Raw genomic sequence first — 15,550 nt, 5'->3', positions numbered from 1 at the left:
GGAGTTGCTCAAACAGTGTTTCAAAGTTTGAACCATGAATAAACTAGGAAGAATTCCCCTAGGAATTCTGCCAGCCAGACATCACCAGTGCTCTTTCTTGTAATGCACTTGAAAGCACGTTGCATCCAGGATCTGACAGTGGTACCTGAAAACTCAGCACAGGGAATTCTATTGCTGGACCAACGGAGTGGGTCAGAAATGTCCACAGCTGGCCACAGCATTCTGTGCAGCTGGAAAATTCATCAGTGGAAGGTACTGTGGAAAACCAGTTCAGCTCATTCAGTCATCATGATTCTGGTTGGTTCAGCGTCTCATATTTAAGGCAAAACTCTAACACTGTTATGCTGTGGTCGTCTTTGAGTTCATCTGTGCAATTTGAAATTATCAAGGGAATCGTGAGTCTTACAACTAGAGTAGAAGGATAAAGCTGGGACAGTTTGCACAGAAAGCCCCATCTCAATCTAACGCTCCCCATGCAGGCGAGTGTGAAACATCGTCTGAGATGAGCTCTTCTCTGGGCTCAGCCACGCCTTGCAAGATCCCAAGAGAATCAAAAGGCTTCAAGTGCGAATCAATCGGTATGAACCTCTGTATAAATCCTGTCAACAGGATGTCAGCAGCTGTCTCTATCGTCATACATTTGGGAGGTGTGGCCACCAGGATCTGACAGTAGTTCCCGAGGAGTCGGCACCGTCTATCCTGGCCCCATGCAGTGGGTCAGAAAAACCCACAACCGGCCACACAGCTGAGGTCCTCCCAGAACACCATCCATTGAAGGTCCTGTGGGAAGTCAGTGAAGTTCATTCAATCATCATGATTCTAGTGGGTTCAGTGCCCCGTATTGAAGTCAGAACTCTAACACCGTTATGCTTTAGTCTTCTTTCAGTTCATCTGCGCGCATTTAAATGGAAGTCATTGCTATTCCTACAACTAGAGAAGTGACGATGTATTTACAGTGTAAAGGTAGGTACCCTTTAACGAGAAAGCAACATCTCAATCTAATGCTTACAGCAGATAAACCTCTTCCTGAAACAATGTTGCCATCCCTGACAAAATTAGTCACTGTGTAGAACACTTTGAAATTAACATAAAACTGGAAGAGACAGTACAGAAAGCTCTCAGACCCTTTGTCCACACTTCTTTTCTGAACCCCTTTTTTCAGCGGTGTAGTTCACAGGTAACAGCAATTACACCAGTATTGCTACATTCCTACCAACTGACGTCAGGAGCCTGCTTTGAGGCTCAGCGTGTTGTACCCTCTTTGGGTTGTGACAAACTCCGAATGCCTCTCACTCCCCAGACGAAGGAGCTGCACGTCCCAAACTCTCCCTGTGCTTCCCCTGCCAATCCCCTTACCCGTCTCCAGATGCCCTGGCAACAATGGTCCTGTTCACTGTCTCTACAGTTTCCTTTTCCAGAACTGTCTATGCCTGGAATCATAGAGCAGGCAGCTTTTTTAGAGGGTCTTATCCCACTCAGCGATATTTATTCACGGCCAGCGTCTGACTTTGAGGTCACCCCGTGGCGGCTACCCTCTCTTCCCAGCCTTTCTTGGCAAGGCCTCATGTTGGCTTCAGTTGAGCTTCTTTTCATCTGCCCAGGCCCTTTTAACACCCACCAGTGTCAGCAAGGCCAGGACCAGGGACAGCAGCAGCCTCCTGCCTTGGGGTCCTGGGACTGCACCCCCTCCCCAGTGAAATTTCCCAGGAATCTGTAGCCACCTCCCAGCTAGTTCTGATAGGAATCTGATAAAGGAGGATGCTCCATGGAAAGAGTCATGGAAACTTCACTCCAACCTTCTGTACTAGAGTGTCATGATTCACTGGAGAGAATGTTCCCAAGAATGTGGAAAGCCTGCCTCCCTTCACCGCCTCTGCCAGCCACGGCTTCTGCGTGGTGGGCACGATGTCCTCTGTAAAATGAGAAAACGGGCTTCTTCAGAGACTGAGCATCAGGCAAGCACGTGGCCCTCTTCCTAGGAGGAAGACACGATAGGTCGTGCATTGCAAGGCTGGAAAAGATTTACTCAGTGTCATGACCAAAAGAAACTTCACCCAATTCCCCGCCTAACCTCGTGGGTGATACAGGTTTCTGCTGCCGTTCAAGGTCCTTTGGAAGAAAACAGGATTCTTGCTTAAGAAAATATAGATGAGAAATGAGGCATATGACGGGTTGCGGAACATGTGGATTATAAACACCACGTGAAATGCTTTCGATTTCATAGAATTCCGTGACCCTGCAATTGAGCTCTTCATATTGTTTTTCCACAAAACAAAAAGATGAGACTCACCATTAGAAAAGAGTCACTTTTTCTCCAGAAACAGGCTTCTCATAAGAAGATTGCCCTGGACGTTTCTCACTCTCTAGAACACAGCGGCCCAGTGGTGCTTGAGAGAAAACCCAGGGTGAGGAATTCAATGCTAAAAGGAGCGACTACAAGACCAAGGGCTGAGGAACCCAGAGGCGGCCGCTCAGTGGACTCACGGGAGAAGGCAGGGCTGGGGCCCCAGGCTGGACCTTGAGAGGCAGAAGATATAGAGGGGGAGAAGGAAGTCCCAAGAGCACCCGGGCGCGGAGAGAACGAGGATGGGGGAGGATGGCTTCCAGGGTTTTAATGTCAGGAGGCTCATTATGTCATCATCCCCAGAGTCCAGCGATTTTCCTGCTCCTTCTGAGTGGGAAAGAGCAGGGCGGACTGTCCTGGCTGCAGTGAGCCCCGCATGGACACCTCTGCCTTTTCTCAAGAGACGGGTTCCTTCCTGATGAATCTCTGAGACAGGAGCTGAGGACTGGGGTCTTCATCAGGTTGTGACAACGCAGACCTTTCCCATCCTGGAAGCTGGCCACAGACAGAGCAGGAATCCCATTTCCGATATTCTGAGCCAGACTGGCGGGGGACATAGTTCAGCAGGGATAGACTCAAGGTGAGGCCTGACACAGAGAGGCGCCCAGGCCTGATCCTTGTGGGGCTGGGCAGAAACCAGTTTCCATCTTCCACGTGCTTCTGGAAGTTTCCTGTCAAGCGTGCTTCTGTAGACGGCACTAGCCAAAGGTGGCCTGGCTCAGAAATGTGTTGAAACTGAAGGTAGTGTGGCCCCCGGCCAGGGAAGCTGCCCGGCAAAAGTGAGGGCACCAGCTCCGGTGCCAGGCGAGCTCAGCAAAGTGCGGGAGGCCGATCCCTGAGCCAGCCTTCCTTGCTCCTCCGTTTCACGGCACAGAGGACATGGGTTTGAGAGTTTCTCCAAAAGGATCTCGGCGTTCTCAGGCCCAACGTCTGAGTCCTCCCCCTCCTGGGGAGCCGCATTCTGGCCACAGCTTTTCAGTGCAAGGGCAGGAACTGTGACCTCGGCATCCCCTCTCCTCACAGCCCTCAGCCCTGGGCAGCCTGTCTTAGGCCCCATGAGGCTCTCATGAACGCAGCCCTGGGCTGGGCTCTAGCTCCAGTGGGCAAAAGTTCCCTCCTCACCCTGTCCCACCTGTTGGACCCTCCCACTGGGCGAGGTGTCTTCCCAGAGTTCCAATCAAGTCAGGGGTGGTGAGGGGGGGCTCCTGCAGACAGAGCTCTCCCTGTTCATGGGCTCCCTCTGCTCTGATCCTGTCTAGACAGAGTCGGTTTCATCCTTCTGAGTGCAAGCGCACCGCCTACACCACGGGGTCCCTCTGGGCCAAGGCACTGTCCTCACTGTTAAGTCCCCACAACTCACAGTGTCTGGCCCTTCTGCAGGTCCTAACCATATGCAATTTTCTTTCAAAAGCCCTCAGAAATCACACACGAATGATTGCATCAGAGCATCCAACAACTCTGCAAGGAAACACGCAGGAAGGGAGTCACGTCTTCCTCATCTGTGTATCTCTAGAGCTGCACCATCCAGCATGGGAGTCCCGGCCTGGCGGTGCTGTGTATAACCAGTTCATTCGTGAGGGCAGTTCATCCAAATAGAATGAGACATTCCACTCCCCAGTCACACTGGCCACATTTCCCGCGCCCCACAGACTTGGTGCCACCTGCCACCACATTCAAGAGAGAGCAAGATAATTTGCATCCACACAACGCACCGTTGGGACTCTGCTTGGAGCATGGCACGGGGACTGTGCATTGAACTCATCTAACTACGAAACCCGTGCATCAGAGCTGGAATTTCAGGTGAATGAGAATGGAAATGAGAGCTCTAATGACCTAGTGGAAACGGGGAAGTGGGAAGACGAAGGGGTCCCCTCTCCTGAGGTTTGCATGTGTCAACAGCGTCTTGTTGGAGATTCCAGACTCCACAGAAGCAAAGGAGGGTTGAACAGCCCAAGAGACAGCAGGGCAGTCCTGGGCGGTCCAGGGCGGCTGGAGGAGGAGGATGGATGAGCCTTTCTCTGGAGTCTTTTTCTTCTCACTTTCTTTTCTCTAGAGACTCCATGGTCAACAGAAGACATTACACAAGCAGTGAAGAAGGTGACACTCCGGCTTTGGAACAACCCAAGGGGGGACCCGATAGAAGAGGGTGCCTGCAGCAGTCGGGGTCGGCCTGCAGCTTCAGAGACTAAGCAAATGGGACATGAAATCAGAAAGAGAAAGGAGGTGTGTATGGAAGGCGGCTTTGTCCTTGTCTCTCCTGACCCAGCAGGGAGAGGTTGGATCCTCTGGTCTTTGAGTGTGCAGTGTCTGTGATCATTTTTTCCCTCTGCGGTATTTAAAACAATCTTTCCCAGCAAACCACTTCTTCCCTGCCTTTGCCTCAGCCAATCTTCAAAGCCTTTGGTGATGTGTGCAGCACCTCTTGGGAAATGTACACAGCAGATTTTGTCCCAGGTTTTGGGCAGCGACCAGCAGGGGATGCAAACCGGGTGCCCAACTCTCTCGCAGGCACCACGGGATCCGGGAACCAAACCTCCTCTAGCCAGTGCAGGCGGGGTGAGAAGCCGGCCCTCCCCCTCCTTGCTTTCAGGACCCTGGCCGCTGCTTCCTGGTCTGCCTCACTGTCTGTTCCTGGTGGAAAGGCTGTTTGTTCCCTGGGCTGGACGAGGTAAGGAATCCTCCTCTGGGATCACCGCAAATGTCCTGCATCCTGGAGACGCAACAGGAAACACAGCCCTCAGCACGTTTCAGTCCCCAAGTCTCACCCAAATGCCACATCCTGGGATGAGGAACAAAAGCTGAATTTACTTTGATTTGAGAGGCCCCAGTCCAGCTGCCCCTGGAGACCTTCCCCATTTGAGAGGATGTGTGAAGGGAGCTGGGCTTCCTGCCCATGCTGAGTATCACAGTCTCAGTGACTTCATCCCTGGAATCCTCCAGGCCCGGGACAGAGTCCCTGGCAGCAGGGAAAGGGCTCTCTGCACTCTCACGCCCACTGCCCTGACCAGACAGCACTGCCCTGCTGCCCACACTCCAGCCTCTTCTCTGTCTTCTGCCCTGCCGGGCACCAGGTTCCCACCCCATTCTCCCACCCGCAGCTTGGTGCAAACCCTGACCCGTCCCCTCTCTGTATGTAGCCAGATCCTGCCTGTTATCGAGTCCCTGGCTGCCTCACTTGCAGACTAAGGTTATTTCCACAAGTTACATGACCTCAAACTCATGTTTATCCTCTCATGGGCTCTGGAACTGCCATGAAGATCCAATGTCTCTGAAGGCCCCCAAAGTTATACCAAAAGTAGAAACCTCACTTGGCATAGTGAGTCTGATGTAATCCTCTCCCATAGGACCCCACATAACTGCAGGATGGCGGGAGGGGAGCCCTGGGCTGCTCAGTTCGGTCAACTGATCAATTAATTGGAGGTGGTGGCAGTATGCCCACGGTGACTGCATCAGGGGTTGGAGGACGATAGGAATGGTGGAAGGTGAGGAGGGGACAGGAAATGGGTGTTATCATGGAGAATGAAACAGGCCCTAAAGTGGGGAGGGCAGAGGGAAGTCCATGTGATGCACAGAAAGTTACGCAGACGGTGGCCAACACTCAGAGACACAGAGATGGCCCAGGCGACCCTTCCTGGTCACAGTTATGGAATGTGGTGACTGGAAAAGTGTTGGAGATGGGGACCAAGAGGCCTGGGGCTGGGCTCCATCATCCCAGGAGCAGCAGGAACCTGGTTCCCACCTGCACTCTAACTTCCTCCTTTCTTTCCCAAGGCCACCCCGTTGTGCTTCCTGCCGGAGGACATGCAGCCGGGAATGTGGCAAATTGCAAGGAATCTGAGAGTGGAGGCAGCGGCATGCCTGTCATTCAGTTCCTGTCTCATCTTCCTTTCACCCTCCCTTTCCTTTCCATCCCCCTTTTCTTTGTCAGGAGCTTCTCTTTGGAGCCCCGTGCCATTCCGTCTTGCGTCTTTTAGGACCGTCCTCCTGAAGGACCTGGTCCCACCCAGGCAGCTGAGGTCCTGGGTCTTCACTGTGGATGAAGCCCCAGCCCTCCTTTCACTGCCTTGGCCCTGTCCTGGGTGCTGACCCCAGGCTGCAGCACTGACTCCTGCTGAGCAGCCCCAAGGGCTCCAGGCAGGGAGCTGGGCTGGGGGAGGAAGGAAAGTCTGGGTCTGTCCTGGACACCCCCTCACAGGGCGTTTTCTGCCCTGGGGGCTCTGGACATGCGCAGTTCTTCTCTTCCAGAAGTCAGGACAGTGTTCCATTCTCCCTGCAGGAGAGGACACAGAGGACACAAAGGTGGAAGAAAAGAGAGGGAGTGAGCGTGGAGGGGCCGCACGAAGAGGGGCCGGCAGGACGTGCACACGGCCCAATGCTCCTCGCACTTTCTTACTGCCCTGACCGCTAAATCAGTGCAGTCCATCCCAGAAAACACTGGAGCAGCTTCTCTTAAGGGGAACTCAACAGCCGCAGAGGAGAGAATCCTTTTCAACAATCCACACACCAGATTCCCAAAGGCTACCCAGTTGAACGTCTACATTAATTCGCTTCCGCAAGACATTTAGGGAGACAGACTCATAGGACAGAGCCTCACAAGGAATTCGCTTCCCTGTAACTGATAAACGCTTAAGAGCAGTGAAGGTGAGTTAACCGTGGACGAGGCCTGTGGACAGGCAGCACCCACAGCAGAGAGCAGCAACCAGGCCTCAGTGCCCTGTGGACCTGAGCCGGGGGTCGTCAGGCCATGTCACCTTCCAGGGCCTGAGGGGCTTCTTTCTGGGTCCTGCTCACCCAGACCAGCGAGCCCTCCTCCTCTCTCCCTGTGCCTTCCAGTGACCCTGCGCCCGGGTCTGTGTGGCAGATCCTGTCCCCACACCCAGGCAGGCCCTGATGTGCAGACCCCCCCATGCCCAGAGAAGACCTGCAGCACGACAGGTTTCAGGGAGACGGAGACAGACAGGAGGCTTCCTCGCCTCATTTAGCGGCGGTTAATTTTTCAATATCACAGATATGGGATTGTGTTTAGAAGTTTTTTTTTAACTGTTTATTTTTAATGCAAGTGGCTTTCCTTACAATTAGTCATATTTTATAAATATTTTCTGTATAAAAATAGATAAATCTGTGAAAACAGCTTAAACAGAGAGGCCTTGATGAGCTCCTCTGAGCTCTATGCTTTGTGCTGCGGTCATGTTTCCGACTGTGGAGCCCAGTGCTCCTGAGAAGTTTCTCTCAGCTTCCTGGCCCTGCCCTCAGACTTTCTAATGGAAAGTGCCCAGAGCCTCTGTGGGCTTCCCCAGGCTCTCCCGCTCTACCCCGCCCCTTCCGAGGGTAATTCCCCACTCCTTCTGTGCTAATTAAGTGTAGTCTTGTGCTCTGAACATACGCGGAGTCACTGGTTTCTTTCTGCAAACCTGGCGTTGGGTGTGCTTCTCCTCCCCACACACAGCAGGCTGCCAGGGTGCTGGGGACGTTGTGTATGTTGAACTGGGGGTTGGGGAGACACGTGGCTCTAAAGAAAGAGCAACCAGGCTGTAGCTTCCCATTTGTGCACCACACCATAGGCAGAATAAGCACCCATTTCACAACGAAATAGAGCAGAAAAAGCCTCTTTTGCCACAAAGGCAACTACCGGCACAAGTTAATTTCCTCTAATTTCTACCAAATGTTTAAGGTGGAAACAATGCCAGTCTCCTACATGCTCTTCCAGAGATGAGATGTGGGGACTCATCCAGCTGCCTCATCAGATCAGGAGACACTAGACCCCACCCTAGCAACAGACACTTCAGGGAAGGGGAACGTCAGGCCAAAGGCTCTGGAGAGGATGTGTCCGAATGTGACGGCAATCTTCAGCAGTCTCGATTCTGAGATGCTTGGAAGGAAAGTAAGTGAACTCTCCTGCCGAGGTTTGCATGGGGCTGAGGAGGACAGGACCGCTGGCCGTTTTGCTGCAGCCTGGAGAGTGGTGAGATAGGAGATGCCATCGGGCTCGTGGAATACACATTTGGCAACAGAGTGACGGAGGCCCTGGGTGGTCCTCACAGAGGATCCTGGGGTGGGGTCTTCAGGCTGTAGCGATGAACAGAGCCCTCTAAGAGGAGATGCAGTCTGCCCTGACACGGCAGGGTCTAGGGAGGGAGAAGATTGTGGAGACTGAGTCTTGGTGAAGAGGGACTCGGGCAGGGAGGCGCCTACTGTGTGCTGGAGGAGACACTGCCTCTTTTCAGCCAGGCCTGAGTCTGGGCTGCTGAGACACATGCTCAGATCTCCAGTCCATGAATGAGAGGAAAGCAGGTGCTGGGAGGCTTCACTCACTGAGCCACCGGAGCAGCAGCCCAGGGGCCTCCTCCCAGGTATTCACCTTCACTGGTCATAAGAGTTTGTCAGTTACAGTGAAGCTAATTCTTTGAGAGGTTCTGGTCCCATGGGTGTGGCTGGCTTGGGAATCCTGAGCTCTGAGCCAGTGAGGGGTCAAGCAGGCCACTAGTCATTCAGGGTGGTCGCCGGAGCACCGGAAACCTCACCTTGAGGCGGCTCCTGGTGTGAAGGTGCTGGGGCAGGAGGGGCGTGGTTTGGACCCTGATCCTTCTCTTTGTTTGAGGTCACCTTGGTCAGATTTTCGGTCAAGGATTAAAACAGAAGCAGGAGCCTGGGTCAGGGACCACCCACGAGAGGAGCTCTCCTCAAAGCATTCCTGGAACACGAGGATTTGGGATATGGGTGAGGGAAGACCTGGTTCCGGCGCCCAGGGCGTGATCGAGAGGCCTCTGGGCTTCAGGGATCTCCTTCTCCAGGGACCTAACTACATCCCTGGCTCTGCCACAGCCCTCCTCAGTATTGTGACTCTGGGGAAGTCACTTAGGCTTCTCAGTTTTAGTGTCCTCAGCTGTAAACTGTGGGTCCCAGCCCTGCTCTGCCCACTTCACGGGGCCCCTGTGAGGGTCAGAGGGATGGCGGCAGCTGCTCTCGAGGAGCTGGAAGGCATCTTGCCCATGTAAAGCCTGGAAAGTGACTCATGACTCTGGTGGCATCTCTGCAGGAACCACTGCTGCTTGTCTCTCATTCCCCAGACATTTCGGATCTGAGCATGACTACAGCCCTAATGAAGTGGCAGTTATTTGGATTCTGGCTTCATCTGGGTCTGCCTCTAGGTCGCATCTGAGCTCAGGCCATCAGGCACCTGCCCCTTGCTCTCGGTCAGTGAGCTCAGCTGCCTTCTGAATTGTCTCATTAGAGGAAAGTTCCCAGGATCAGCCCGGTGTTGATATAAAGAGCTCACAGCACCCCAGCACCTGTCCTCCTAAGCCCAGCTATGACTCGGTGGCTCCCCTAGGCAGCTGCTGGGCACGAGTGTCACCTGGGAAAGATGAACACCTGCCCGTGGTCGCCTGCCCGCACCGTCTCCACAGGGGGCGCTACTTTCAATGTATTTTTCCCAAGCTCATGGCTTGTGGCTACAACAAGAAGACATCACGAAAGATTCAAATTTAGAATACACCAGAAAGGTGATCCGGGCTCAACAAAACCTCCTGGCCATTCCCAGAGCATCCCATTCGGCATCTGGCAACAGCATGGAGCCTCGGACGTCACCCTTGCCAGCTCCTCCACTAAGGGCGTCATGGACCTGAAGCCATCAGGAGATTGGGGTCTTTATTGTGGTTTGCACAGCCGGGCCTGAGTCTTGGTGAGGAAGGACAGGAGCAGGAAGGTGCCCAGTCAGAGCTGGGGCAGCCACTGTTTCTTCTCAGCCAGGCCTCAGTCCAGTCCGCTGGGGCAGCTGCTCTGATCAACAGGCACTGAGATCCTGGCATCTTGCAGGCTTCAGGGGCAGCTGCTCTGATCAACAGGCACTGAGATCCTGGCATCTTGCAGGCTTCAGTCCTCGAGCTGCCCAAGCATCAGCCCAGCAGGCCAAGTTTTCAATCAAAGAATCTGAACTGCCCAGGAGGCCGGTTTGGTCAATTGAAGGTGAATCTGATTTGCATTCCAACGGCTGCGTGGGCAGCTGGTGGGGGACGTCCCGCATTCCGAGTTGGTTCGGAGTCAAGGAGGCTACTGGTCATTCAGGGCAGTCACCCTACCCCACGGGAGTGTCTTCACAGGGCAGCCACAGAGTCACCGTGGGGGCAGACAGACACAAATGTGGACCCCATGCCTTCAGGAGGGCTTCATTTGGGGAACGTCATGGCATTTTGGGTCAGGGATTGAAATGTAAACCCGGGAGTTGAGTCGGGATTTGGGCCCTTCTCTTGGGCCAAGCGCCTCCTCCAGGCATCAGTGTCTCCCTGCAGCAGCTGTGGGGTTGGGGCTTTGGACGAGGAGTGAAGAGGGTCCTTGGTTCAGTGTCCAGGGCGGGATCTAACGGTCTTGATGCAGGTGAGCTCGAGAACTGGCTCTGCTCAAGAGACAAGAGGGAGCCAACAGTGAATGAAGGCATGTCTTGGTGAACAAGTGTCGCCCAAAATGGCTGCTCCACAGAGAACAGGGCTGTCCAGAGGCGTGAAGCACCAGTGGAGGGATGGCTGGCTGAATTTATACCTACTCCTAATTATATGCTAATTAAGGGGTGGGCTATTCATGACTTTCTGGAAAAGGGGCAGGAGTTCCCAAAACGGTGGAAGGTAACATCCAGGGCGTGACCTTAGCACTGGTAACATTTCATAGCCCTGGGGGGAGTGCCTCAAGGGAATGCATTAGAATTCCTAGCCCTAGCTGGTTCCCTTGGCTTCTTCACTACATCTTGTTTTGATCAGCAGGGCCTGTGTGACAGGTGCTTGGAAAGTGAGTCCTGCTCGTCTCCTGCCTGAGCCGTGGCATCCAGCAGTGCCTCTCAGTTTGGATTGGAAATATTCTTATATCTAAAATTGTGCAATACAATGTTTGAATATTTCATTTACCTGTGATTGACTGTGCTTTTTAAAGTTGTTCAATTCATCTTCACAATAAAAGAAAAAGTGATTTTGAAATCAAATGTGTATTTTGGGATATGTAGACTTTGTCAAAGAGAATTTTCAAAAGGGCTTTGACTTCATGGAGAACCAGGTTGCAAATATCCAGGGATTCCAAGATACTACATAAAGCATCTAGCGATAGAAATACTTAAAATACGGATGTGAAATTTCCCCAAGTTGCCAAATATCCCTCTGCAGCTGTGAACAAGATGTGGCTAGTTTTGTCTTTTGGTTTCCCTGAAGACAAATCCAAAGGTAGATAGCACAGAAGGGTGTGTGCGTGTACGTGTGCATATGTGTGTGTGTGTGTGTGTCGGGGTGGAGGAGGGAGGGCAAGGTGCGAGATTCTCATGCACCTCATGGTGTAGCCTCGTGTCATGGATGAAAGCCTGAGCCTCACAACTGCATCACCGCCGCTTTGTGTAGACCCTGCCCTGAGTGACTAAGGACCGTGCAAATCCTGCAGCTGCTGCATTGAGCACAGGTTGCTGACTGAGAAAAATCTCCAGGGCTCTGCTTGTCTTCATAAACGTGCCTTTTCTAGACATCTCACATAAATGGCATCGTGTAATACACCGTCTTGGAGCCCTTCCTTCACTTAGCATAATGTGCGAGATTCCCTCATCACCTAGCGTGCATCTGGAGGGATTGTCTTTTCTCCTTTTGATTGCTGAGTAGTTCTCCACAGCATAGATGCACCACATTTTGTTTACCCATTCACCAGCTGATGGACACTTGAGTTGTTTCTGTTTGTTGGCTATTATGAATAATCGTTCTGAGATTTATGAACAAGTCTTTTGTGAACATATGTTTTTATTTCTTCTGTGAGAATTTCCAGGGGTACAATTGCTAGAGTCAATAAAAAGTTTATGTTCCACTTTGTAAACAGCTGGTGAAATGATTGACATACTTAGTATTATTCCCAACGAGAACGAGGACACACCCAAGACAAGCCGGATCACCTCCTCAGTCCTCATCTAGGAGAGGAGAAGAAAGCAGCGAAAGTGTTCACGTACAGGTTTTGTGAGAAGCCGAGTTTTGGGTTTCCTCGGTAAAATAGCCCAGGGGTGGGAGTGCAGGGTCACAGGGTGCCTGCCTGCCCTGACTGCCACCCCAGCAGAACCTGAGTAGTCCCTGCACTTCTGTTAGCCACACTCTCCTCCGGGGTTCCCAGGGTAAGGGCAAAAGGACAGACAAGCACGGATCCCAAAGCTGTCACCTCCTGCCCCAGCTGCCAGGTCACGAACACTGCTCCCCAGCAGCTCACCCTCTGTGTGCTGGGTCCCCATCCTAGACATGTCCTGACTTTCCAGAGGTTGACATGGGAAAACAGGGGCCACTGCTCTGCCAATAAGTGTGTCTCCCTGGAGCCCAGCACCCTAAACCATCAACAAGAGATGAGAACCTCTAGGCATCCAGGGCTGGGATCCCCAGCATTTGGTCTCCCCTGTTCCTCCCGGGTCATTGGCGTTGGTGCGTCTTCCTCCAGCATCCTTTGCCCCTGGAGGTTGCCAGCAGGTGCCTGCCCGAGCCAGTTCCTTGCAAATGTGTAAGGCATGCCCATTCATCCATCAGAGGTCAAAGATGCACGACCGGGAAAACGCAGGAAACAGCGCATGCTTCACCTATAGCCCAGTTGGCAGCTAGGCGCTCAGAGCCCAGCTCTCTAGTTCAAGGATGAAGGCTCACCCCACTGCTCCTAGGGGAAGCTACCTGAAAAAGCTTTGCCCTTTGCCCCTACCTGCTGCCCTGGGGGTTCAGGGCCAGCTTGGCGGGAATCAGCTACTTAGAGCCTTCTCACCGAGCCCCCCAGTTCTTATGGCTGGTGGGTGTCCCAGCTGTGCCTGCACGGGGACTGACAATACCGTGTGACTTGTACAGACATCTCAAGACCATATTCCATCATTCTGCAGACCCTGTTATCCTTCCTGCAGGTCCTGACTTCCATCTGCAAAAGTCATCACCAGAACAGGTGGAGATGTGTGTTCCCAATTCTGAGATGTCCTGCAGCTCAGCCAGTACACTGAGCAAAGTGACTCCGTGGGTCCCAGGACCAGGAAGCCACCCCTTTGGGACCCACAACATCCCAGTGTGCCCAAGAGTCCCTGCCCAGAGAGGATCCTGTTGAGGGCCCTGAGGGAGAGCAAGAACCGGACACCCGAGCAGGACAGGGACGCAGACAATCAGAGAAGGGTCCCTGCTGGCACTGGGAGTGCACAGACCCCATTTAAGCCCTTTAGGGTCAATGGAGGTCTCTCTTTGTTTCTTCAACTGTCTGGCACTCTGCAGAGAAAGCTCCCTGGCTACAAGTGAGAAGTGCGATCCAACAAGACATCCCAGCCCTCCTGGATGGGCTCCTGCCCTAACCGCAATGCTAACTACAGCTCATAAGGAGCCTGGGAGGTTTCCCACTGCTAAAGAGGAGGAGAGGGCGAGTTTTACCCAGCTCCCAGCAGCCCTTGGGTCCTCAAAGCAACTGAATGTGGAGGACCCTCGGTCTCCCGCTGCAGCTTCACAACTTTCTAAGAGGAAGACTCAGAGTGAAAAGCAGTGGATACAATATCAGGGCAGAAACTGACCTCCGGGCAGGCTCCCTCCCACCCCACATTTCTGGGCTCTGTAGACTCAAGATTCCTCTGCTGTCACGCAGGGAAAGGGAGCCTTGCTCCATGCCATCACCACCTCTCCCCTGGGGTTCTGAAAACCTGGAGGAGGAGGAGGAGGAGGAGGAGGAGGAGGAGGAGGAGGAGGAAGAGGCCGAAATCCAGTGCATCAACAGTGCCCTTTGGGGTGAGGCCAAGGTCATCTGGGACAGCAGAGCCTCACACTCTTCCCACACTTCGCTCCTGCCTGCATCAGGGCCTGCTTCTCTGCTGCTGCCCCTCAGCCCCCAGCATGGATGCACAGCAGAAGAAACACAGGTCACAGGACTCCCTGGGCCCAGGGTCCCTCCTGGCATCTGCTGCACTGGCCACCTCTGGGAGGAAACACAGCCCACCAGGCCCCTCCTCAGGGAATCTTCTGGCCTCTTCACACTCCCTGCCCTGAGCCTCATTCACCTGGCCAACCCCTGCTCTGTCCTTTTTGTAGGCTCAGTAAGAGCTGAGCTGTTCCCTAGGCCGTCAAATCCATGCACCCCTGCTCTCTGCTGAGCTACAAGCTGAGAAGGACATGGACAGAAGCATGAGAAGCCCAGGCCCTGCCTCTCTCCTGCTCCTGCAGCTGTGCAGCCCCTCCCCATTCACACGGAAGCCCACACGAGGCCCCTCTGAACGGGGAGGACAGAGGCCCTTCCCATCCCCAGGTCTCGGCCCAGCTGTAGCAGCTGCTGGTTCTGCCTCCTGCCCCACTCTCAGCTCCACCAGAATGCAATCCCATTGCCCCACGTGTGTGCATCCTCCATCGCGTCCGCTCAGAGACTCCCTCCCCCTACTCAGCCTAGTTCCTCTCTCTCCCTTGACCTGCCAATTTCTGCATCTGCAGCTGGTTTCAGCCCCTTGGCCAGCACATCCGCAGGTTGGCTCTCCAGGCAGAGACTGACATTGAGGTCACCCCCATGGACACCAATCCCCTCCCCAGCTCTCCTTGTGGGGCCTCCTCCTAGCTCCATGACGCTAACAGCTTCGTACACACAGGTTTTAAAGCTCCATTCGAACTTTGAAATTTCACATCACGAATAGAAGTTCAGACCCTTCTGTAGTTCATAAGCGTGGCGAGTGGATTTTCACGGGCGCGTGGGACGCGCGCCTTCCCAGAACATTGTTACACATCAGCACGCTACCATCTGAGCATAAACATGGAAATGAACTTTTTACTCTCAAATGTTTACTTTCTGTGTCCACACTATCAGCTCCCCATGATGGGGAAAGTCCCTTTTGTCCTGTAACTGGTTTTTACAAACAGAATATAATCATGTGGAGGGAGTGATTCTGTTTATGAAACACAACAGGCGCCCCAAATTCACGCCCTTGTACACGAAAAATACACGTCTGGATAAGAGCCGTGGGAACCCAGACTGAGGCAGTTGCACATTTGAAAATTCCACAATGACATGTGGCCACGGCCATGCACTGATCCATGTCTGCCCTTCCATTTCAGCTGTCACCTTGAGAGCGGAAGAGTCCACCTCAGCCATTGGCAATTTGAGAGAATTTCACATGGAGTCCTCCGAGATGGGAAATCTGAAATGCTGCGGACAGACAGGTTCCTCTAAGAGGAGAGGGACTCTCCCCCAACCCTATGGGTCTAGGCAGGCATG

At 53.3% G+C, this 15,550-nt stretch overlaps 1 non-coding gene across 1 annotated transcript; it reads left to right on the top strand.

Moving 5' to 3' along the window:
* Positions 1-14,980: 14,980 nt before the first annotated feature.
* LOC144577902 (small nucleolar RNA U13) lies at positions 14,981-15,082 on the top strand. The gene has a single exon (XR_013522763.1). It is a non-coding gene; the product is annotated as a small nucleolar RNA U13 (small nucleolar RNA).
* The last annotated feature ends 468 nt before the right edge of the window (positions 15,083-15,550 follow it).

Source organism: Callithrix jacchus, chromosome 9 (assembly GCF_049354715.1).
Source record: "Callithrix jacchus isolate 240 chromosome 9, calJac240_pri, whole genome shotgun sequence".
In the NCBI taxonomy this organism is placed as follows: domain Eukaryota; kingdom Metazoa; phylum Chordata; class Mammalia; order Primates; family Cebidae; genus Callithrix; species Callithrix jacchus.
Note: the sequence above shows the minus strand (reverse complement) of the source record. Positions and strands in the feature narration are given on the sequence as shown.